This window comes from Lithobates pipiens, unplaced genomic scaffold, assembly GCF_037356315.1.
Source record: "Lithobates pipiens isolate NorthernLeopardFrog02 unplaced genomic scaffold, aLitPip1_a1.2 Scaffold_10, whole genome shotgun sequence".
NCBI lineage: Eukaryota > Metazoa > Chordata > Amphibia > Anura > Ranidae > Lithobates > Lithobates pipiens.
This window is the reverse complement of record NW_027507686.1, coordinates 214,941,557-214,967,633: the sequence shown is the minus strand read 5'-3', so window position 1 is coordinate 214,967,633 and position 26,077 is coordinate 214,941,557. Positions and strand designations below refer to the sequence as shown.

The following is a 26,077-nucleotide window of genomic DNA, read 5'->3' as shown; positions in this document are numbered from 1 at the left end:
GAGAAGAAGAATGGGAGAAACTGTCCAAAAATAGGTGTGCCAAGCTTGTAACGTCATACTCAAAAATACTTGAGGCTGTTTTGTATAATTTTAAGGGGAAATAATGAATTTAATCAAATTTGGAATAAGGCTGTAACATAACAAAATGTGAAAAAAGTGAAGCGCTGTGAATACTTTCCAGATGCACTGTATGTATTGTACTTTGGAACAATGGAATGTATGTACTGGATCCCATCTTACTTTAACCACTTCAGCCCCAAACCATTTGGCTGGCCAAAGACCAGAACACTTTTTGCGTTTAAGCACTGCGTCACTTTAACTGACAATTGCGCAGTCGTGTGACGTGGCTCCCAAACAAAATTGACGTCCTTTTTTTCCCCACAAATAGTTTTCTTTTGGTGGTATTTGATCACCTCTGCGGTTTTTGTTTTTTGCTCTATAAACAAAAAAAGAGTGACAATTTTGAAAAAAATAAATATTTTTTTTTACTTTTTGCTATAATAAATATCCCCAGAAAATATATAAGAAAACATTTTTTTTCCTCAGTTTAGGCCGATATGTATTCTTCTACATATTTTTGGTAAAAAAAATAGCAATAAGCGTTTATTGATTGGTTTGCACAAAAGTTATAGCGTCTACAAAATAGGGGATCGTTTTATGGCATTTTTATAAATATAGATATATTTTTTACTAGATCAATGATTTTTGTCGTCACTGCGACATTATGGCGGACACTTTTGGCGCTATCGTGGGACCATTCACATTTATACAGCGATCAGTGCGATTAAAAATGCATTGATTACTGTGTAAATGTGACTGGCAGTGAAGGGGTTAACCAGGAGGGGCCACTGCAGGGGTTAAGTGTGTCCTAGGGAGTGATTCTAACTGTGGTTGGAGAGGGGCTATGTGATACAATACTGATCACCGTTCCAGATTACAGGGAGTCGTGATCAGTGTCACTAGGCACAACGGGGAAATGCTTGTTTACATCTGCATTTCCCTGTTCTTCCTCTCCGTGAGATGATCGCGGGTATCCCCACAGACATCGAGTCCACGGGACCCGCAGTCGGACTCACAGGGGACACACACGCCTGCTATCCGAACCTCATGAGACCACGTACAATAATGTGATTTCGTGCAGCGGAGCCAACCTGCCGCGTGGCTAGTCCGCAAGCGGTTAATATCTATGTTAAAGTGGTTGTAGACCGTTTTTTTTTTTTTACTTTTACCTATAGGTAAGCCTAGAATAAGGCTTACCTATAGGTAGTGGAAATATCTCCTAAACGTACGCCGTTTAGGAGATATTTCACTTATAGTGCGCCAATGTTGTTACACTACGAGGCCCGAGCTGTACATGCGCAGTTCCGAGCCGACTGTCACAGCCATATTTTTTTACTGGCAACCTTTTCCTCTAATGCCATGTACACACGATCTGACTCTCCGGCGGACCATGGTCCGTCGGACAATTCGATCGTGTGTGGGCTCCAGCGGACTTTTTCTTCCCAAAGGTCCAGCGGACCTAGAAATAAGACTGACTTCAAATTTGTCCGCCGGACTCGGCTTTTAGCGGACAATCCATTCGTCTTTGTGCTAGTCTGACGGACTAAAACCAACGCTAGGGCAGCTATTGGCTACTGGCTATGAACTTCCTTATTCTACGTCATCACGTTCAAATCCGTTGGACATTTGGAGTGATTGTGTGTGGCCAAGTCTGTTCGTTTCAAAGTCCGGCGGACCTCAGCTGCAAAGTCTGTCGGATTGTCCGCCGGACCAAGTCTGTCAAAGTCCGGTCGGGTGTACGCGGCATTACTGGCAGAAAAAAAGTACCCATTTTTTTTACTGGTTGCCGGTTGGCAACACTAATGAGGATAATGGTATTACCAGGACTGGAGAAGAGGGGAATCTCCAAGAGAGACGCAGACTTCTGGAAAATCGCCCCCCTAGCTGTGTACAGCCCTCCGATCCACCCGCTTCAGTATTACAACAGAAAGGAAAGAATGACAATCCAGCAATTTTTTACGTTTCAAAGGTTTTTATTGAGTTATTGTTCCTTTTTCCTTAAAAAAATAAAAATAAATCACAATAATCAACAATAAGAGAGAGAGGGCAAAACATATCTCCATTGTACAATGAAAGACAACAGCCCAGCTGGAGAGCTCAGCCATGGCGTTCTTCATTCTTCTTCCAACATAGGATTCCATCAGCCCCCCCCCATCACATGATAGTAATATGTGCATTTCACTTCAACACACTGAGCATGGAGAGAACTTTGCATGCTGGGACTTCCTGCTCCACAGATCTCCATTATAGCATGGTGGGACTTCTAGTCCCCCCATATCCCTCCACATAGCATGCTGGGACTTCTATTCCCCCAATATAGGATGCTGGGTCTTCTAGTCCCCCCATATAGGATGCTGGGACTTCTAGTTCCCCCATATCCCTTCAAATGTCATGCTGGGACTTATAGTCCCCCCATATCCCTCCACATAGCATGCTGGGACTTCTAGTTCCCCCATATCCCCTCACATGGCATGCTGGGACTTCTAGTTCCCCCATATCCCTTCACATGTCATGCTGGGACTTCTAGTTCCCCCATATCCCCTCACATGGCATGCTGGGACTTCTAGTTCCCCCATATCCCTTCACATGGCATGCTGGGACTTCTTGTTCCCCCATATCCCTTCACATGTCATGCTGGGACTTCTAGTCCCCCATATCCCTTCACATGTCATGCTGGGACTTCTAGTTCCCCCATATCCCTTCACATGTCATGCTGGGACTTCTAGTCCCCCCATATCCCTTCACATGGCATGCTGGGACTTCTAGTTCCCCCATATCCCTTCACATGTCATGCTGGGACTTCTAGTTCCCCCATATCCTTTCACATGGCATGCTGGGACTTCTAGTTCCCCCATATCCCTTCACATGGCATGCTGGGACTTCTAGTTCCCCCATATCCCTTCACATGGTATACTGGGACTTCTAGTGCCTCTATAGCTCACATCTGTTATGCTGGGACTTCCTGCTCCCCATTATAGCATGCTGGGACTTCTGGTTCCCCCATATCCCCTGCATGTTATACTGGGACTTCTAGTTCCCCCCATATCCCTTCACATAGCATGCTGGGACTTCTAGTTCTTTCCCATATCTGACACAGTGTATGCTGGGACTTGCCAACCCCCCCCCCCCCCCTTTATCCAGCAGTGCGCCTCCTGTGGTGATTGGCTGACTCTTGCCCCCCTCCCCCGGACATGCTGCTCCTTGTAGTCCCCGTCGGCTTCTCACCCCCTCAGCTAGCTGCTGATGCTCATTAGGATCTCTATGGCAACAGGTCACGTTACCCAGAACCCCTCCCTTCTCTTTCCCCCTCCACCCGGCTCTGTGCCGCCATCCCCTCTCCCGGCATCCCTCGCCGCCTTCCCTCCTCGGTCCCCAGTGACGGGCGGGTCTCTTCTCCCCCCACCCTTCTTCCATCGCTGGAGCTGCGGCCAATGGCGAGGCGCGCTGACATAGCTGTTCCGTGACGTCGGAGAGCGGCGGCCAATGAGCGCGGCGCAAAGCGGGCTGCCGGCTGAGGGTGTGTGGGGAGCGCGCGGCGCGGCCTGAGTGCTGCTGGTGATAGTGTGAGGGGAGAGGAGAGCCGGCCTGAGGTGAGGAGAACCGGGAGCGGGGGGAGGGGAAGTGGCTGTCTCTATACATCTCTATGGGTCTCTCATGTCCCCATCATCCTGCATAATGTCCTCTCCTCCGGCTGTGACATCTCCCTGTCATCGTTCTGTAGAGCGGGCCCCTGATATCTGCCCTCTGGTCTCTCTATGACAGCGAACTACAAGGCCCAGCATGACCTGTAGCTATAGAAATCAATAACCAGGGGCGCCAATGATGTCTGTGGGACTACATGTCCCAGGATGCCATAGAACCAGGGGGATGTATGATCCTGTGCAGGAGGTGGGACTACAAGTCCCAGCATGCTCTTTACTTGTAGAGGGGACATGGTGGGTTATGTGATCTTGTGTCACTACAAGTCCCAGCGTGACCCAGAATACCACCATGTAGCTGTGGCCTGTATGATCCTGCGCCAGGTGTGGGACTACAAGTCCCAGCACACCATAGGGGTATTGCAGTCACCTGTTGGGCTGGATGAGCCTGTGCCCAGCATGACCTATAGCATGGAGAACACAGAGGTCCTCCGCCAGGAGGGGACTACTAGTCCCAGCATGCTGGATAGCCATGGGACCAACAATACATCATGTGTCACTACAAGGCCCAGTGTGCCAGGTGGGGATCACTAGTCCCAGCATGCTGTATAATTGTGTAGCTATAGTGGAGATAAGTACGATGACTGTGGATCACCTTTCCAGTAACATTCCTCTCCCTGTTTCTTCCCTCCAGCCAATCATCTGTCATCTACTTCACACCCGGCCTTCTCCTCCTCCTCCTCCATCTCCTTTCCTATTCTCCTCTCCTGTGTGACTATAACATGAACATGGCTGAGATTCCCCCCACCTCTACTCTTCACTTATTTCATGTATTTCTCCATCGACACGTTTCCTCGTGCTTCCTGTCCCTTTACCACCCACATCCGCTCTCATTTCATTTACTGCATTCACCCCAGTACACCCCTGTGCCTCCAGTGACTGCACATCCTGCTCCCCCATATCCCCCTCGCCTGGCCTGCTGGGACTTCTAGCTCCCTCCCCCCAATATCCTCCATCTTGGCATACTAGGACTTGTAGCTATTCCCATATCCCTCACCTTTTATGCAGGGAATTCTAGCTGCCCCCATCCTCCACCTGGCATACTGGGACTTGTAGCCCCCCCATTTCCCCCACCTTGTATGCCAGGACATCTAGCCCCCCATATCCCCCCCCCCATCTGGCATACTGGGATTTCCAGCTCCCCCCCCCCATCTGGGATTTCTGGGTTCCCCCATAAGCCCCTCCTTGTATGCTAGGACTTCTAGCCCCCTCATATCCCCCCACTTGGCATACTGGGGCTTCCAGCTCCCCCTCCCCCATATCCCCCCACCTGGCATACTGGGATTACTGGGTTCCCCCATAAGCCCCCCCCCCCCCCCCCTATGCTAGGACTTCTATCTCCTAACCTTATATGCTGGGACTTGTGGCTCCCCCCATATCCCCCCACCTTATATGCTGGGACTTGTGGCTCCCCCCATATCCCCCCACCTTATATGCTGGGACTTGTAGCTCCCCCCCATATCCCCCCACCTTATATGCTGGGACTTGTGGCTCCCCCCATATCCCCCCACCTTATATGCTGGGACTTGTGGCTCCCCCCATATCCCCCCACCTTATATGCTGGGACTTGTAGCTCCCCCCACCTTATATGCTGGGACTTGTAGCTCCTTCCATATCCCCTTAGTTTTCTCCATATGCCCTACCTTGTATGCTGGGACTTTTAGCTCTGAGATATCTTACACTTTGCATGCAGGAGCCACCAGTTTTTCATGACCTGCCAACATCCAGCATGTTCTTATTATAATGCTTTACTATAATGGATATGGTAAACCCACCAGTAGATGGAAATGCTTGGTTTACTAAAGATCTGTGTATCGTAAACAACGGCATTTCTTTTTTTTCGAAATTAAAGGCTTTTTTCCCATGTATTTATATCATGTGTTGCATTTCAGGACGGCTCATTTTCTGCAGCCTATTTTTCTCCACCTTCTCCAGCATCGATGCATGGTTTTGCTCAGGGCGGGTTCCCTGATGGTGACAGCCGCACACTATGCCTGTGTAATGTGTGTTAGAACAGCATCTTGTAGTTTTTTTGCTAAAAGCCTGTGTGATGGTGACAATACAGGAGCACATTTGTAAAAAAAATAAAATAAAGGACAGAGTATAGGTTACCCTGTAATAGAACAGGAGGTGCCTGAGTAAGGATCTTCATGGCAGGATCGTCGGGTATTATTTAAGGAAAGCTCCAAGTTTAATATCTTACTTTCCTTGGAATACATTTTGCAATATTCCTCAATTACCTGGTAATTCTGCCAGCAGAATTTTCTTCCTGAATTGTCCCAACAAAAAGAAGTCCAGCTTCCTTCCTGGTTCCCCTGCATGCGTGTACAGGATAATTTACGGCATTCTATACACACATGTGAGTTTACAGCCATGCCTCCTGACCCCCGCCTCTTGCTGTAGATGGACAGCGGCTCCTGTAAGGGGTATTGCTGTCAACACAGCCAGATTATTCAGAGTGGCGGAATCTCTGAGACTCCAGCCCTAGGAGCTGGGGTACGGAGAGGAGACCAGGCAGTAATGTGACTGCCAATCATATTCGCAAAAAACAGTATCTGAGTCGTCATTTATTTTTTCCATGTTATTTTTTTCCAAGTCCATGCTAACATAATGGTTAATCATTGCCCTTTATATGCTTAGTATAGATTGAGTTTGCAGATACTTTAAGCCCCGATTCACACTGCTGCAACATCGAATCCAACATTCTAGCGTGATTTCACCGCGGCTTGCATACGGCTTCTTTTAATAGCAGTCAATGCAAGTCCTGCCAAAAGTAGTGCAGGGACCTTTTTTCTAGGTCTAATCGGTGCAACTCAAGTCGATCAGAATGGTTCCATTGCTGTTAATGGGGCACAACATGTCATGCGTCTTTGGATTCTCAAGTCTCATGACAATCGCAGCAGTGTGCACCAGGGCTGAATCTCATGGATTTTTATTTTTTTATGCATAGTTGCGTTGTTCCAGTTTGGACTGATTCGAGTATACGTATGCCATACCTGTATAACTGTAGTAGTATTCACTACTACAGAGATTGCCTCTGTCTTCTGAGTCATGATTGGACTAGGTGTGGCAGTGATGTCGCTTTACCCAATCAGGAAATGCTTTGAGGCAAATAGAAGGCATTCTGTGAATGGCACCCATGCCATGCCAGTGCCCTGTGTGGTTACTATGCAGCAGAGCAGGTGTTTTGTCAGATTTGGCAACCAGTCAGATTTTGTGATGTTCTGTCGCCGCCATCTTTCTACACCCCGCACTTGTCCCCACAGTAAGGATACAGTGAGAAGGCGGCAAGCGGACATCTTCTTTCACCCACCGGAGTCTTGCATTTCACAGTTATCTTTTAAGTGATCTAAGCTAATATAGTGAAATACAGGTTTTAAAAATCCGTCTGACTGTTTAGATGTTGACTTTTAAAAGCAGCGGCGAGCCTGCTGATCTGTCAGATTTTGGTAAACCTGTGAACACCGCTGCTTTTAAAATTCAACATCAAAACAGTCAGATTTTTAAATCGTGCATTTCACTAAACTCAGCTTGCTGTTAAAAATAAGTGTGAAATGCAGGGCTTTGGTGGGTGTAACAAGATGTCCGCTTGCCGCCTTCTCATTGTATCCTTGCTGTGTATGAGTGTGGGGTTTAGCAAGATGGCGATGACAGAACCTCACTTCTGTTACAAAATCTGACGGGTCACCTAATCTGACGAAACACAGGCACTCCTCACAGGATCCTGAAGAAAGGAGCAATCGCTGTAGTGGCAGCAGTTATTACAGTGATTCTCCATTTATGCAGCAGTACTACAGCTATGACATACTGGGGGAGATTTACTAAAACTGGAGCACTTGGTGGTTTCTGAGACATTTACAAAAAGACAGGCACCGCTGTCTACAGCGCATGCGCCCTAGACAGCGGCGCGCAGGTGCACTGAGCACGGCGCTAACGGCGATCTGCGGGAGTGATGTCATCGCTGCTCCAGCGATGTGAGTGGCCGGAGCAGCGATACCCGGAAGAAGATGGACGCTACTATGTGATGCATAGTAGTCCATTATGCTTTACCTCTGCAGGGAGACAGAGGAAGTAAACCCAAGAAAACCTTCTCGTAATAGCAGAGTTGATGACATAAGCATCTTCTATGAGCCCCAACATTATGAATCAGTCACTATTTGTAATATGGCAAGTTACAAAGGTTCCCAGAGTCTGTGTGTCTTGGGGGGAATATGGACCCGAATCCAAAGTAACACCACCTCCAGGGTCCCCAGGCATACAGCTCACAAAGAGCACAATTCCCCCAAATGCCAGGGCCCATGATCGGTGGGCAAGAGGCTGGCATTCAGCCCCCTCCAAAAGCCCCTGTCCTGGCCAGGTCTGTCACAGTAACCAATTAGCTTCTAACTTCAGCTTGTTCAATTAAGCTTTTGCAATAAAACCTGGAACCTGATTGGTTTGTATGCAAAGTTGCACAAGTTTTTGGACTCTCCAGTTTTAGTAAATCAGCCCTACTATGTGTATATTTACATTGGTCTAAGCTGGACCAATATAACTACCGTATGCACAAAATTGCAGCATTGCTTGTCATGGGGCCTCCCCACGTTCAATCGCTGATCTTCCATGTTCCTCCTTGCTCTGATCTCTAGTAGTTTAGTTCATCTACTCTCCCTGTTGTATAATTGTAAGTATTTGCTTTCTTCTCTCTTCACCTCTAGCTTGAACTATGCTGCCCATTACTTTTTACACAGTTAGTTTTTTTTTTCCTCCGTTTTCTTATTTATTGCATGTACACTTCCTCCAACCACCAGCTTATTTCACAACCTACATCCTCTTTTATTGACTCTTCTCTAACTACGTTCTGTGTCTAGTTTAAGTGGCGCGTGTCCTGGTATTCTGCTTTCTTCTATATCTGCTGTGGCGTTACAATTCCCAGCATGTCTATTTTAATTCGATGCAGCGGAGGTTATTTACTAAAGGTAAATTTACTTTGCACTACAAGTGCACTGGCTGTAGATCTGAGGGGGACATGCAAGGAAAATAAAAAAACAGCATTTTTTGCTTGAACATATTTGGATGATAAAATCAGCAGAGCTTCCCCTCAGATCTACGGCGACTGCACTCCCAAGTGCACTTGCAGCGTAAAGTGGATTTGCTTTTAGTAAATAAACCCCACCGTGTCACTCAAATCCAAGCTTGTCTTGTGCTATCTCGAGTTAAAATAAAATAAAAAATAGTAGACCCAGCATTCTGTATATTTCTGTGAGGACCATAAAACTGCAAGTCGCGTGTCATGGTAGCTGCTGTGGAGATGCAACTGTGCAATACAAATGTCTCTTGTTGATTTGGAACTACAGGTCTTGGAATGCCATCTAATTCTATAATGTTGCATGAAAGCACTCTGACATTGTGATCCCTACTGGCTTTGGAGCTGCAAGTCCTAGCATGCAAGAATTGTCACTTGGTTATATATTTTTTGTGGCTTTTCTACAACCATTAGGCCTCATGCATACAGGGCTTTAGCTCCTGGCAGGATAAAAGCAGCACCAAAAACACGCCTTAAAGTTATTGTAAAGGCTATTTGTTTTTTTTCTTATCTAAAAAACATGTTATACTTGCCTGCTCTGTACGAGGGTTTTGAACAGCGCAGCCCTGATCCTCTTCCTCTGGTGTGCCCTGGCAACGATCCTGGCTCCTCCTCTTTATCGGTGCCCCCATGGTTTTGAGTCCCACCTGGTGCATTCATTGACAGACGGCAGGACTCGTTCCCCCCCCCCCCCCCCCCCCCCCGTGTCACCGGATTTTATTGATGGCAGCGGGAGCCATTGGCTCCTGCTGCTATCAATCTATCCAATGAGGACCAAATCAGCAGCTGGAGCTGCATCGCTGGAACGGGGTTCTAGGGTCAACTGCAGCACAGAAGGTTTTTCACCTTAATGCATTCCATGCATTAAGGTGAAAAACCTGGAGACTTTACAACCCCTTTAAGCCGCATTTTTAAAACCTATTTGGTTGCTTCAAGCGCTTGGGCGTGATTTTTTTTATTTATTATTTTTTTCCCCCCCCCTGCCTCTAATTGCCTGTGAACGCCTATGTGCGCTTGGATACAACTTTTCCTATTCACTTTCCTTTTAGATTTACATTTAGCTATGTAGTGCAGTGGTCATCAACCCCGTCCTCAGGGCCCACTAACAGGCCAGGTTTTATGTATTACCTTGGCGAGATGCAGACTAGAATACTGCAATCACTGAGCAGAAAATATCACCTGTGATATATTTCAGTTATCTTGCAAACCTGGCCTGTTAGTGGGGACAGGAGGACAGGGTTGATGACCACTGATGTAGTGCAAGGGCCTACCTGATTGCATAAAAATTGAAAGTATTTACATCTGACTTCATATTTGTATGGTTTTCTTAAATCCTAAAGGTAAATTGTATGTGTGGCCAGCCTGACATTGAGGAACGTTTAGAGGCAGGAAAAAAAGGTCAAAAACTTCTAAAAGTGATGTATTTTTTATTTTTTTAAACTCCCCGTGGCATGTCATTTTTCACTGTGGTGGTTTTACAAACCCCATCGTGTCCTGTCATTGTGTATTGGGTCTCTTAGCTCCCCAGCAGTTGGGATGTCACAGATTGTCTATCTCCGCTCTAATGAATATTGATCACCTTGCCACTAACATGATGGTATTGTCTTCCACGGGGCTCTTCACCACCTGTTTCTACACATGTCATTGATATTTCTCCAGTGCGACCTTCCTCGGCCTCCTCATGTACTCATACTGCTAGGCAATACTCCAGTACTTGTGTCATTTTACATATTTTCACCTTAGTGTCAGATACTCAATTCATGTATTGCCTAATTACTTTATCATTCATTCTTCTGTTTACGGACAGTTGTATTGTCTTCTGCTGCTTCCTCTAACCACTTACATGTTTATTGCACTGCTTATGTCTATTACTTTCTACTTTTCTACAGCTTAACCAACTGCACTTCACATCACCAAGTATGTGGTTGACAACCGTACATCATTATTTCTTCAGCTTTTTTTGAAACCGGATCCAATATCTCATTTATTAACCACAATTCTTGGGAACCAGGTAGCCAGCACTATTTAAAGAGGACTTGGATCAAAACATAACTTATTGAGAGTGCTGACTGTCACTTTAAATAGGCTACTAGCAGGCTTCAGTAAGCTTCCGCACTACCTTTAGCAGCTTGTGACAGTCAGCGCTCCCCATTTTTTATCTGTGTTTAACCTCCTCAAACTGGGTCTGAAGAGTTCTTTAACATCTTCTTCAACAAAGTTAATCAGAGCTTGCAGAAAGTTTTTCAAATGCTTTTGCAGAGTTTACTATAAACATTGCTCTTCTACTAGCTATAGTCATGTACAAGGCTTGTACTTCTGTCCCCTGCTACCTTTTTAACATCTAGTCTTTGAACTTCTATTTTTCATTTTCACATCCAATGACGTGGCGCCAGGGGGTGGGGCCAAGTGATACGGGATGTGTCACGGGAGCGCGCCCGCAACCACTCCACACTATGCGAGGGAGCTCGCATGAAGTTGTGGAGTCCTTGCGAGAGGGACCCCAGAAGAGCAGTTTCAGGGGCCACTGTGAAAAACGAGCTGCACAGTGGAGGTAAGTATAATATGTATTTTTTCTTTTTTTTTTTGCATTTAGTGATCCTTTAAACTCTCCTGATCCGCCCAAAAACTGCTCGCCCTCCCTCCATGTCCAATGGTGGCCTGTTCATGCTTTCCAGAGCTGCTCTATGAGCATGATGACTCCAGGAACAGTCCACTGCACAAGACCATGGGGGATGGGGGGGGGGGGGGGGCAGGAGCAGCAGGGGCCAGTCTTGCGCTGGGTGGATTGGCAGATTAGGCAAGTATGTCTCCTTTCTGCAAGCCCCTATGCAGTGTGAGTACAGTCCCACTGCATGGGGAAAAGTTTTTCCCAGACTTCTGCTTTAGGCTGGGTTCACACTTGTACAATCACAGGCATCCATGTAATTCGCACGGGATTGCTGTACAGATCACATGCGATGTCTGTGTCAAACTAATTCAGCCATGCAAACTGGCTGAAATCTCATTCGTGCCAAAATGGTACAGGACCCCTTTTGTTCCATACTGGAATCTGATTGCATGGGTGATCAGACCTATGCGATCTGATTCCTGTACCATTTCACAGTTCGCACTGCGATGTCTGTGTGAACGGCTCGCGATTTTATGTGCAATGAGCAACCTGCACAGTAGTCGCGCTGGTTCTCGCATCGCACATGTGCGAACCCAGCCTTAATGTGATATTAAAATCTTATTTTTAAACCAAAAAAAAAATGGTTAGACTTATCTGCTCTGTGCAGTGGTTTTGCACAGAGCAGCCCCGATCCTCTTCTTCTTGGGTCCCTTGCCGGCGCTCCTGCTGAGTGCAACCACAGCAAGCAGCTTGCTATGGGGGCACCCAAGCTGAGCCGCTGCTGTCTTCAGACATGGAGCTGTGACTTGTCCCTGCCACCCTCTCCCTCTTCATTGGCTCACTGACTTTGACAGCAGCTGTGTGTCTCAGCCAGTCAGGAGGGAGAGTCCTGGGCAGCTGAGTCTCTCGTGCAACATTGCTTGATCCTTATGCCGCGTACACACGATCGGAATTCTGGCCAGAAAAAGACAAATTAGAGCTTTTCATTGGAAAATGCACCGTGTGTACGCTCCATCAGAATTTAGCTGTCTGAATTTCCGCCAGCCAAAAATGTATAGCATGTTCTCAATTTTCCAGACTGAAAAACTTTCTATCGGAAATTCTGATCGTGTGTATGCAATTCCGACATGTCAGAAATCAATCACGCATGCTCAGATTCAACTACGAGACGGCAGCTACTGGCTATTGAACTTCCTTTTTCTAGTCCTGTCGTACGTGTTGTACATCACCGTGTTCTAAACAATCGGAATTTGGTGTGACCGTGTGTAGGAAAAACCATCAGAGCTTTTTCCAACGAGAATTCTGATCGTGTGTACGCGGCATAAGGCTCTGGTAACTATGGGGGGCTGCTACACACAGAAGGTTTTTTTTTCTTTTTATCTTAATGCAAAGAATTCTTCATGACCAGGCCATTTTTTTTTTTTTTTTTTTGACTCTTCATGTTGAAGTGGAACTCCAGGCACACACTTCTTATAATAATACGGTAATTATGTGATGGAAGTGATCTGCATAGTTATTTAACCACTTCCCACCCGGCCAATGCACATATACGGCCGGGTGGGAGCCGTCTACTTCTGATAGGACGTTCAGGAACGTCCATCAGAAGGAGCGGGATCGCGCGCGTACCCGCGCAGCGGCGCGATCCCGATGCGCCCGTGTCACCTGGACACGGCGCATCTCAAATCGGCAGGAGGGCTCTCTGATTGGCCCTCCTGATCACATGACGGCCGTCATGTGATGTAAACAAACAGCCGGTTGCTAGGCAATCGGCTCCTCCTCTCCTCACACAGAAGTCATCGCTGAGGAGAGGAGAGCAGATCGCTGCAGCCGGCTGATGATCAGTGAGTATGAGCTGTTATTTACAGCTTTTTACTCACTGATCACCAGTCTAGTGTAATACACAACACACAACACACACCACACAGTATGAACACAGTCTCCACATATGTCCCCAAAACATGCATGTCCCCAAAACATACATGTCCCCAAATAATAAAAACACATGTCCCTAATAATAAAAATATGTCCCACTAAAATCACATGTTCCAATGATTATCTGCACACGTATATACGTGATCACCTGCACACATATGTACATGATCATTTGCGTACATATGTCCGTGATCACACAAACCAATTATTATACACTTAACGGAATTTTTTTTACCAAAAACATGTAGCAGAATACATTTTGGCTTAAATTTATGACAAAATTTGATTTTATTGAATTTCTTTTAAAATAGAAAAAAGAAAATATTGTTTTTTTTTCCAAATTTCCGCTTTTTTGCGCTTATATCGCAAAAAAAAAAAAAAACTGAGTCGTAAATAAATACTACCAAAATAAAGCTCTATTTGTGTGAACAAAATGATAAAAATTTCATTTGGGTACAGTGTAGCATGACCACGCAATTGTCACTGAAAGCGCTAGAGCGATGAAAGCTGAAAATTGGGCTGGGAAGGAAGGGGGCGAAAGTGCCCTGTATTGTAGTGGTTAACCACTTTACGACCGGCGCACAATGATGTACGCCCATTTTTTGAAGAGGGCTATCTCTGTAACGGCAGCAGCTGCTGCCACAACCGAGATATCCATCTCTTCAGGCACTGGTCGTGTGTGCGATAATGGTGGTCTCTGCGGCGGGTTCGGTGGCAGAGGTGCCACTCTCCCGCGCCCTCCGCCGCTGGTATCGGCGGAGGCGATCGAGACCTGCCTTCTCTGTGGTATGGAGACGAGTGAGGCTAAGATGGCTCCCACCCATCTCTATACCATAGCAGGATGGCAGCGACATCAAAACAGAATTTCCGCCCATACCTCTTAAAGAAGGTTTTTTTTTCAAATGACTTTTTTATTTTTTTGAATTTAAAGAGGAAGTAAAGGCTATTGAAAAAAAAAAAAAGCAACCTGCAAGGCAAAGGCATAATGAGCTAGTATGCATAGCATACTAGCTCATTATGAATAACTTACCTGAGAACAAAGCCCCCGAAGCAGTCCTCCGTCTTCATGTTCGCCACTGCCATGTATCCCGGAGTGACTTCCGGGTCTCGCTGCTCCGTCGCTGTGATTCGCTGGAGCCGCGATGACGTCACTCCCGCGACTGCGCACGGGAACCAACACGAGCGGCATATCGCCGTGATCTGCGGCCTGCCCAGTGTGCCTGCACGCCGCTGTCTACAGCGCATGCGCCGTAGACAGCAGTGGCTGTCTTTTTGTAAATCTCTCCTAAACCATATAGGTTTGGGAGATATTTCTTGGACCTACAGGTAAGCCTTAATCTAGGCTTACCTGTAGGTCAAAGTGGTTTGGAAGGGTTTACAACCACTTTAAGTCCAAAAATTAGATCTGAGGACTTTTTGACCCCAGATCTCATATTTAGGAGGACCTGTCATGCTTTTTTCTATTGCAAGGGATGTTACATTCCTTGTAATAGGAATAAAAGTGATCCATTTTTTTTTAACCACCTCAATACAGTGCACTTACACCCCCTTCCTGACCAGACCAATTTTCAGCTTTCAGCGCTCTCACAGTTTGAATGACAATTACTCAGTCATGCAACACTGTACCCATATGAAACTTGCGTCCTTTTTTCCCACACAAATAGTGCTTTCTTTTAGTGGTATTTAATCACTAGTGTTTTATTTTTTGTGCTATAAATAAAATAAAACGTAAACTTTGTGAAAAAAAAATGCCTTTTTCTTTGTTTCTGTCATAAATTTTTGCTAATTAGTAATTTTTCTTCATAAATTTTGGCCAAAATTTATACTGCTGCCTATCTTTGGTAAAAAAATAACCCACATTAGTGTATATTATTTGGTCTTTGTGAAAGTTATAGAGTCTATAAACTATGGTGCCAATCACTGAAAATTGATCACATCTGATCAGGCCTTCAGTACATCAGGTGTATCTCATTTCTTGAGACCCTAAGGCCCCTTTCACACTGACGATCCGTTCAGGCCCGCCTGTCAGTTTTTCAGGCGGACCTGCACGGATGCTCCATAGAGCTCTATGGAGCGTCGGATGTCAGCGGTGACAAGTCCGCTGACATCCGACCCGCTCCACTCCGAAAAAGTGTGACGGAGAAAAAAAGCTATTTTTCCATCCGTCTGCGGATCGCATCGGGTGGCGACGGACACTGCGGTCCATCGTCATCTGATCTCCCATAGGGGGGAGCAGCGCTGTGACGGGTCTGTCCCTGCGCAGTGTGCAGAGACGGACCTGTCATCTCCCTGCTCAGCGGGGATCGACGGAGTGATCCCTGCCGAGCAAACGGATATGCACGGGGCGGATCAGCACTGATCCGCCCCGTGTGAAAGGACCCTAACAAGTCAGAAAAGTACAAATACCCCCCCAATGACCCCTTTTTAGAAAGTAGACATTCCAAGGTATTAAGTAGCATGGTAATTTTTTTTTTTTTTTTTTTTTTTTTTTTTTTTACGTTGTCATTTTTTCCCACAATTCTTTGCAAAATGAAGATTTTTTTTTTTTTTTTTTTACAAAATTGTCATATTATCAGGTTATTTCTCACACACAGCATATGCATACAACAAATTACACCCCAAAATACATTCTGCTACTCTTCCCGAGTACGGCGATACCACATGTGTGAGACTTTTACACAGCCTGGCCACATACAGAGCACCAATATTGATGTAGTACCTTCAGACGTTCTACGAGAAAAAATGACACATCTCATTTCTCAACCAGCTATTACACTTTTGAAGGCCCTGGAGTACCAGGACAATGGAATTTCACATAAAATTACCCCATTTTGAAAAGCAAACACCCCAACGTATAATCTGTGAGGCATAATGAGTCTTTTGAATGGTTCATTTATTTTCCAGAAGTTTTTGGAATATGTGGGGAAAAAAAATGAAAACGCATTTTTTTTTTTTTTTTTTTTTTTTACACAAAGTTGTCAATTTATAAGATATTTCTAACACATAGCATGTATATAGCAAGAATTACACCTCAAAACACATTCTGCTACTCCTTCCGAGTATAGCGATACCACATGTGTGAGACTTTTACACAGCCTGGTCACATAGAGAGGCCAAACATTGAAGTAGTACCTTCAGGCGTTCTAGGAGCATAAATGACACATCTCATTTCATACCTACCCATGACACTTTTGAAGGTCCAGGAGCACCAGGACAATGGAATTACCCACAAAATGACCCCATTTTGGAAAGCAAACGCCCCAACAAATATTCTATGAGGCATGGGCTGCAAATAGGTACTCGGGTACTCTGATGGGCTGCAAATAGGTACTTGGGTACTCTGATGGCCTGGTGACAGGTACTCGGGTACTCAGATACTTGTATGGACTGTGAGAGGTACTCGGGTACTCAGATGAACTGTGTCAGGCACTCAGATGGACTGTGAGTGACAGGTACTATGAGGGGTGGTGACAGGTCCTCTTTATTGGGGGGGGCAATCAGTGTGATTGGTGTACACTGTAAGCCGTAACGAGATGTTACCGCAATCTCCTCCTCACACATGATCGGTGTGTGAGGAGGAGAACCCGGTAACATCTTGTTACTGCTGTTTGTTTACATTTTAGTGATCGGCTGTGAAACGATCACAGCCGATCACGTGGGTAAACAGCCGGCCAATGGCTGTTTACCAGCGTCGGTGACGAGCAGTTTTCCCGGGGAACACGCCGCCACCGATGTGCAATCGCGCGCATGCGCCGTGCACAGTGGGGATGTGACCATCTGTGATCGGCCGTGACTTTATCACGGCCGATCACGTAGTAAACAGCTATACCCAATGGCTGTTCACCCCCTTCCGTAGTGAGCGGTGTCTCCGTGACACGCCGCCCCCGAAGAAACAGGGATTTTGCGTGCATTCCCTGTTTAAACAAGAGGACGTCATATGATGCCCTCCCACCACAATAGGTCCGCCGTCTGGCCGTCATTTGACAGACAGCCGTTGGAAAGTAGTTACACAGTGTAAAAATAAAATCAAGTAAAATAAGAAAATATAATTATTATTATTTTTTTTAAAACACCCCATCCCGATGAGCTTGTGCGCAGAAGTGAACGCATATGTGAGTAGCGCCCACATATGAAATCGGTAGTCAAACCACATGTGAGGTATCGATGCGATCGGTGGAGTGAGAGCAATAATTCTAGCCCTAGACCTCCTCTGTAACACACAACATGCAACCTGTAGAATTTTTTTAAATGTCGCTTATGGAGATTTTTGAGGGTAAAAGTTTGACACCATTCCATGAGCGGGCGCAATTTTGAAGCATGACATGTTGGGTATCAATTTACTCAGCGTAACATTATCTTTCACAATATAAAAACAAATTGGGCTAATTTTACTGTTGTCTTGTTTTTTTTTTTTTTTTATTCAAAACAGTGAATTTTTCCCCCAAAAAAGTGCACTTGTAAGACCGCTGCGCAAATACGGTGTGAAAAAAAGTATTGCAATGACCGCCATTTTACTCTCTAGGGTTAGGAAAAAAAAGATATAATGTTTGGGGGTTCTAAGTAATTTTCTAGCAAAAAAAAGTTTTAAACGTGTAAACACTGAATCTGAAAAAGAGGCCTGGTCCTTAAGTGGTTAATGTGACATTTTGTATATCTGTATATGCCGGATAGTACAGCTAGTGCTTCAGTCAGTGTGGCTTTCATACAGGGACGTGACCTTGTTTTATCTGCCCCTCATCTCTCCTTGTCCATTCACAGAATACCTTGCTCACCTTACCTGTACCAGGAGTTCTCTAAGTGCACACATTTGGTTGAGATCTTTGTTGCTACCCGCCCTGCACTCCTTCAGATTGTGATATCTACGAGCTGCACTCTTTACCTTCATTCCTCTTTCCTACAACTACTTTATCACCGACTCTCTTTAATTTCTTTCCAACTGCTCTGCCACACCTCAGTGACTTTACTATTTGTTCTCCGCTCCCACACTCAGCATTGTCACTCACTTTACCCTTCTCACAACCTACATAAAACCTGAATAGTGACTGTTCACTTACATTCAAGCCCCCCCCCCCCCCCCCCCCCCCGCCTCAAAGATTTTTACAGCTTGCTATGTTTCCATTTTGATATGAGGCTCTAAATTAATTCCTGGCTAAAGGTTTAATTTGCTACATGTTTTTTCATTTATCCCACCCAGTGCCTTTTTATAACCTTCGTTTTTTTTTTTCTTTGTTCGCCTTTTTCTTGTTTGTCTAGATTCCATTAACATTTCAGTCTAGTCCCTTGCCATTCATAATGCTCTTGTATTCCTTCCCCCTCCCTTATCTGCATGTTTTGTGCTTCTACCTTATCACTGAAAGTTGCTGTGAGTTCCCATTGAAGGTTTCTGCTTTTTTTGTATATCAAGATGCCCTTCACTCATAACTTATTTCTCCTACAAATGTCTGGCTGTCTGTGCTGTTTTACAACTTTACAACTTCCTTTACCTGCCCTTTGTGTTGTCTTGAGGCTTATGTAGGCAAAGAATCTCACCAGCTAGTTTTGGTGATTTTATTTTTTGGGCAGTAGTGTGTGGAAGGCCTTCTCTTTAACCTCTTCTGCTCCGAAAAAGTTATCGTGTCAACAAACTATGGGCTATATTGATTTTTTTTATTTACTTATTTTTACTAGTAATTGCAGCAATCGGTGACTTACAGCGGGACTGCGACATTGGCGGACAGATTGGACACTAAGTGACACCAATACAGTGATCGATGCTAAAAAAAATTTGCACTGTACTAATGACACTGGCAGGGAAAGGGTTCAGGGGCAATAAAAGGATTAAATGTGTCCCTAATGGGGTGCTTTCTAACACTGTGTGGGGGGTGTGGTGCTTGTACTGTAAGAAGACAGATCTGTGTTCCTGCTTGGTAGAAATGCAAGATCTCTGTCTTCTCCTGTCACAGAATGATGAACTGCCTTGTTTACATAGGCAGACCGCTGTTCTGTTTGCCTTGGGAATGATCGGCAGGTCCCAGTGTACATCCCCCGGACCCGCTGATTGGCTCCCGCTGTGTCCCATCACAGCAGGAGCTGGTCGGCGTTGGTGCACACGCCCCAGACTCAGGAAATGAGATCACGTACAGGTATGTGATTTTTAGCGCTGAAGGGCCGCCCTGCCGCAGTATACATGTATGGGGTGGTTCGAATCTCAGGCAATTCAGCAGCACCCGACTGAGATTCAATCCATGTATGGGCAGGCTGAATGTACCAAATTGATAAATCGATCAATTTGGGTACAACCAGCATGCTGGGTTTTACATGTGATTATCGCTAGAGGCTGCTATAGTGTATAATCGCTGTCTTCACCCAGCAGTGATGGTGTGAGAAGACGTGGGCCTAGTAGGAGGGATTTCCACATCATTACGGTCAGTGTTGATGGGGCAATCAAGCAAATTTCTTTCCTGTAACCTTTTGGTTGCAGGAAAGAAATTTGCTCCTTGCTTAGATTAGAGCAGAAACTCCTAGCAGTATAGTCAAATGGCTTTGTCATGTTGTTCATGAACAATCTGGTACCTTCCTTTTTCCTAGATGAGGATAGCACTGGGGTCCTCTAAGTAGACATTCCTACTTGGATGAGGCAGTCCTGTATGTCTGGTCATATCTAGAAACAAATCATCCAGCAGATGAAATGCTTGTGTACAATCTAGCTTCTATCTTATGCACAAGACTGGCTTTAATTTCCTGTTGTATCATCACATCCTTTCATTGTTCTTTTTTGATGTATTTCCTCATGTCCCCTGAATTGGTTGTTTGAAATGCTGTGTACATCTACAACAGTGATTCTCAACCAGGTTCCTGTGGAACCCTAGGGTTCCTCCAGAGCAGCCTTTCACAACCTTTTTACCCCAGGGGAACCCTTAAAATAACTTTCAGGTCTCGAGGAGCCCCTGATAAAACCCATTAATTGGGGGTCAGTGGGAACAATGCCCCTTGCTTTGGTGTTCAGTGAGAATAAAGTCCTTTTTTACAGTGGTGGTAAGAATGGTCCCCTTACAGAGAGCTATAAAGATCATTGGTGTCATAGCACTGGCTCCTCCAAATGGCATTGGCTCCGAACTATGTAGGCACCATCAAACAGGAGGTATATCAGCCACAGCTCAAGGAACCCTGATTGAGAATGGCTGTTCCAGAGGAGGGCTAGGGGTTCCTTCAGCATTGGGCAATTTCTACCTCTTGGATAAGTTCCCACTCACACCATTGATCTTTTTCCTATCTGTAAGGAGGCCATTCCACTAACGTATCATGAGCTGTAGATTTCTAATTATTAGCAGGGGTTCCATGAGACCGGAGAACTATTTCAAGGGTTCCTCTGTTTTGAAAAGGTTGAGAGGCTGATCTACAATGTTGTGGGTGTTTAATTGTAAATCAGCAATAGGCGCATGTTCTTTGAAAAAATCTCTACATAAACATGTAAGCTGTGGCCGGCTGAGTGTGCATTATAATGTTTGGATGGTCCGTTCCATAAGACTGTTCTGTCAGCAGTTGTCCACGAAGATCACACACTGCCCCTAATGTGTTTATTCAATTTGGACTGGACAATAAGGCCCCTTTTACACTGGGGCAGTGCGGGCGTCGGCGGTAAAAAAAGCGGCGCTTTACCGTCGTTTTAGCGGCGGTCTGCGGGCGCTAGCGGGGTGGTTTTAACCCCCCGCTAGCGGCCGAAAAAAGGGTTAAAACCGCCGCAAAGCGCCGCTGCAGCCGCGCTTTGCCGGCGGTATTGCCGCGCTGTCCCATTGATTTCAATGGGTAGGAGCGGTGAATTCACCGCTCCAAAGATGCGGCTAGCAGGACTTTTTTCACTGTCCTGCCAGCGCACCGCTCCAGTGTGAAAGCCCTCCGGCTTTCACACTGGAGTGAAAGGGGCCGGTTTTTTTAAGGCGCTATACAGGCGCTATTTTTAGCGCTGTAACGCCTGAAAACCGCCCCAGTGTGAAAGGGGCCTAAAGCAGGCCATAGATGGATCAAAATTCAGCTGATTCAGTAGGGATCGGCCAAATTATGGTTGATCCTGATCGACTTTTGTTGAAGGGAAATGTTGGAAAAACATTTCTTGGTCAGCAGCTGCAGCCTTTGATCGGTGTATTATGGAGTTGCGCTGTCGGAATTGAACCTTGATTGTAGAGATGAAGGAATCCTTTTTTCTTTTTTTTTTTTTTTTTTTTTTTTTTTGATCAGCCTGTTGGTTATGGCCAAGTTAAAGTAAAACTAAAGGCAAAACTTTTTAGTTTTGGATAGAGTGGAGAAGGATTAAAACACCTGTCTGTTTTTATTGCTGCCTGTCCCCCTGTTGGCGAGATTTACCTTTCTCCGTTTTGTCCTGTTTTACCTTTTTATTAGTGAAAGGAAAAGAAAATCCAAAATTTTGAGTTGTCCCCAGAAAAGTAATAGAGGGAAATCTTCCAAAGGGGGTGTTCTGTCAGAATAGTGAACGCATCAGATTAGGTAACAGAAGTGACGTTCCACTGCTACCAGGTTTGCTAATCTGACAGAACACCTGAAATCAGAAGAAGGTGGCAGCGGACATCTTACTACACCCAGCTATAGCTTGAATTTCTGAGTAATTTTAGCAATAAATTGAGCGTATATCAATATAGTATATTGACATCTGTGATGCCGTTTGGATGTTTAATTTTGAAAGCCTAAAGCACTGAGCAGTGCGGGGTGTACCAACATGGCCTCCACCACCTTCCTACTGCTAGCGTCCAGCTTCTTTCAAAATTTAATATTAAAACAGCATCATAGATGTCAACTGCCCACCAGCCGGAGAATGAATCGGCCAGATGGTCCCCGGTTATCTCTGACCTTCGGAGGGGGCCTTGGCAGATGTAAACACTGCCGCGTATTTTGGCTGGGAAGCTGAGATCGTGTGTGGGTTTTTTTTTTCCTCAGGCTTTTCAGCCTAGAAGTGAGATCTGAGGAATTATTGACCCCAGATCTTGCTGTAGAGAGGACCTGTCATGCCCTATTCCAATTTCAATGGATGTTTACATTCCTTGTAATAGGAAAACCCAAAAAAGAACCAAAAGAAAACCAAAAATAAAAATGTAGGCAAGGTGTTAAAATATATAGATAAAAGTAAAATAAACAACAATAATAATAAAAAATTCTAGCACTAGACCTCCTCTGTAACTCTAAACAGGTAACCCTTAAACATTTTTTAAAGCATCGCCTATGGAGATTTTTAAGTACCAAAGTTTGGTGCCATTCCATAAGTGTGTGCATGTTTATTTTATTTATTTCAGGTACTTTGTATAGTTGTCAATTTACGCAGCACTTTACATATACATTGAACATTCACATTAGTCCCTGCCCTCAAGGAGCTTGCAACCTAAGGTCCCTAAAACACATTAATACATATACTAGGGCCAATTTGAACAGGATCTGATTTGCCTACCAGCATATCTTTAGAGTGTTCATCTTTCACATTATGCAACAAAAATCAGGCTTACTTTTTTTTCACTAATTAAAAAAAAAAAAAAACTTGTTTTTTCCAAAAAACACGTTTGAAAAATGCTACGCAAATACAATGCGACAAAAAGTTGTAACGACCACCATTTTATACCCTAGGGTCTCTGCTAACTTGGGAGGCAAGGAGTTAAAGTGGAGTTCCACACAAAAGGGGAAGTTCCGCTTTAAGGCATCCTGTGAAACTGAACTTTTGGGGAGGGGGTGGGGGTGCAGGTACCCACTCCCACTTCCATTTTAGTTGCCTTAGGTGATTGGAAGCAGTTCTCCTCCCCCCTCCCTCCCGAAGTCTTCTGGGACACATTATAGGTCCTAGAGGACTTTAAGACCAGTCACAGAGCCCAGCGCCGCTCACGCATGCATAACGGGGGAACCTGGCTGTGGAGCCACAAGCTGTCACAGCCAGGTGCCCCTAGTAGAGATGCAGAGGGTGAAAGCTGCTGGGGTGAGCACATCGCTGGATCATAGGACAGGTGAGTGTGTGTGTTTACGTCAGCAGCCACACTTTTGTAGCTGCTGACTTTTAATAAACACAAAAATGAGTGGAATTCCACTTTGGGTAAGCTGCTAGAAGGGCATCAGCAGGGGCTTTTAAGAAGTGCTGAAGCCTGCTGGCAGCTTGTCTAAAGCAGCAATCGACACTCCCATCTGTGTTTTTTAATATTTACAAACTGGTTGCTGTTCACCATTCACAGTTGTGCGACATGTCATGTGAATTTGGACATGAAAGTGGCACGACAATCAGTTCCGCATATTTTGCAATGATAACCATTCATATGTGTGCGAGTTAAAGTCTCATGCACTACTTTAGTCTGACTTTCATGAAACTTGATGGCCACTGACATCAGTGTTCCTTAAAGAGGGAGTCCATCCGAAAAAAATGTATTAAAAGCCAGCAGCTATAAATACTGCAGCTGCTGACTTTTAATAAATGGACACTCGCCTGTCCCGGGGTCCAGCGATGTCAGCAGTCGAGGCCGATCGATCTCTCGGCTGCTACCGCCGCCATTCTCGGTGAGGGAATCAGGAAGTGAAGCGTTGCGGCTTCAATTCCCGGTTCTCTACTGCGCATGCGTGAGTTGCGCAGCGCAATGGGAATGGTCCGCGCTGTCTCTGGGACCCGTGTGTGTCCCGGCAGACAGCACAGCGGGACAGGAAGAGGCATAGACTTCCGTGGGAGTCTATGCCCGGAAGTGGGTGAAAATGCCTGTCTTAGACGGGTATCGGCACCCCCCTCCCCCCTGAAAGGTGCCAAATGTGACACCGGAGAGGGAGGAGGGTTCGGATGAGCGGAAATTCCACTTTAGGGTGGAACTCAGCTTTAAGTCACATGAAAGTCTCACCTGAATGTTCTATAGTACAACAGTTGGCCATTATCATTGCTCAAAGTTGTATCCAAAATCGCACCCATCCAAAGTTCTGTCAAAGTTGTGCAACTTTGGAGTTCTACAAGTGTGAATGGAGCTTTATATAAGATGAAGCCCAAATGAAATGGGCCTAACTAAGTCCTGGGGAAGATTAGTGCAACTGTACTTGCCAAGTGCACCTCTGTTTGCTTTTAGTAAATCCTTTTTTTTTTCTCCTAAAGGCTCTTCCTCTTCACGTTTTCAAGTTTTGGCACATTCGGTTTTTTGGGGGGGGGGGGGGGGGGCTAGGCAATCCAAGCAGAAGGCAGATTTCTCTACAACACTCCTAATTAATTCTTGGGATTATGTTGCAAATTTCAAATCTTCCAGTATGTGTCCTCTGCAGTTTTTTAGATGGAGCATTTTTCTTTATCCTTAGGGTGTGTTTTATTGATTTTATTTCTTTTTTTCTTCCCCCTTCCGAAATCTTTGCTGTTTGGCACAAACACATAAATGTGATTATAGATTTAATGTGTCTTAAGCTACACTTAAGAATACAGTTCTGTTCCTAGAAAGTTCTTTCATGTGGCTACCATGAAACTCTTCTTTTTCTTTAGTTTAGAAGTATATTAAAAAAACCACTAAAATGTCACGCTGCTTGTTCAAGAATTGCATAAGGTGAGTCTGCCTACATATACTGAAGAACGTGTAGAAAATTGTATAGGTGTGACCTTCAGAGTCTGTTCTGTAAATGCACCAAGTAGTGGTGTGAATAAGACTGGTTTTCATATTATTATTTTTTTATTTATTTTTTGCACACATGGTGAGAAATCTCAGAGAATCTACACCTGCTTTGGTCTCACAGATTAAAGTGATTGTGACCATAGAAACTATAATCATTTCTGTTACCACACTATTGTGTCATGAGGTTATAGTATCTATTCACAGCTTTAATGATATGCTTTAAAGTGCTTGTAAACCCTTTCAACCAACTTTGACCTACAGGTAAGCCTAGATTAAGGCTTACCTGTAGGTCCAAGAAATATCTCCTAAACCTACACGGTTTAGGAGATATTTGCCCGAAGACAGCCACCGCTGTCAGCGGCGCACTGGGGCAGGCCGCAGATCGCGGCGATATGTGAATAGGGGCTCCATGGCGGCTCCGGCGAATCATAGCACCAGAGGCGCGAGACCCGGAAGTCACTCCGGGATCCGTGGCGACGAAGAGGAAGACGGAGGACCGCTTCGGGGGCTTCGTTCTCAGGTAAGTTATTCATAATGAGCTAGTATGCTATGCATACTAGCTCATTAGGTCTTTGTCTTGCAGGTTTTTTTAAAAAGGGTTTACAACCACTTTAATATAGTTTACTAGTAGCAAATATAATCTGCAGCCTCTGATTATTAAAGGGTTTGTACCCTCATGGCCTTTTTATTTTTTTATTTTATTTATTTTGTTATTTTTTAAATAACAAACATGTCATACTTACCTCCGCTGTGCAGTTAGTTTTGCACAGTGTGGCCTCAAACCTCATCTTCTGGGATCCCCCAGTGGCTTTTGTGACTCCTCCTTGCATTGGTAAACCCCCTGGCAGAAGCGCTCTTGCGGGCATGCGCCTGAGTCTATAGCCACAGAATGCCGGACTCGGCCGATAACCCCAACCTGTGCCCGCTTCATTAGATTTGATTGATAGCAGTGGGAACCAATGACTGCGCTGCTATTAATCTATCCAATCAAGAGCCGAGAACCCCAGGCAGAGAGGAAGAGTGCACTTCTGCCGAGAGAACGAAGGTGAGTAAAATGGGGGGGAGGGGGGCAGTTTTTTTTTTTTTTTTTTTATGAATGCATAGGATTATGCATAATGCA

General features: G+C 45.2%; 1 protein-coding gene across 1 annotated transcript in view; it reads left to right on the top strand.

Annotated features, from left to right (window-relative positions):
* Positions 1 to 3,500: 3,500 nt before the first annotated feature.
* The window catches only part of FAR1 (fatty acyl-CoA reductase 1), a 138,979-nt gene continuing 116,402 nt past the window's right edge, over positions 3,501 to 26,077 (top strand). Inside the window, exon 1 of the mRNA XM_077460939.1 lies at positions 3,501 to 3,650. The gene's annotated coding sequence lies outside the window, so the exon portion shown is untranslated. The remainder of the gene's footprint in view (positions 3,651 to 26,077) is intronic.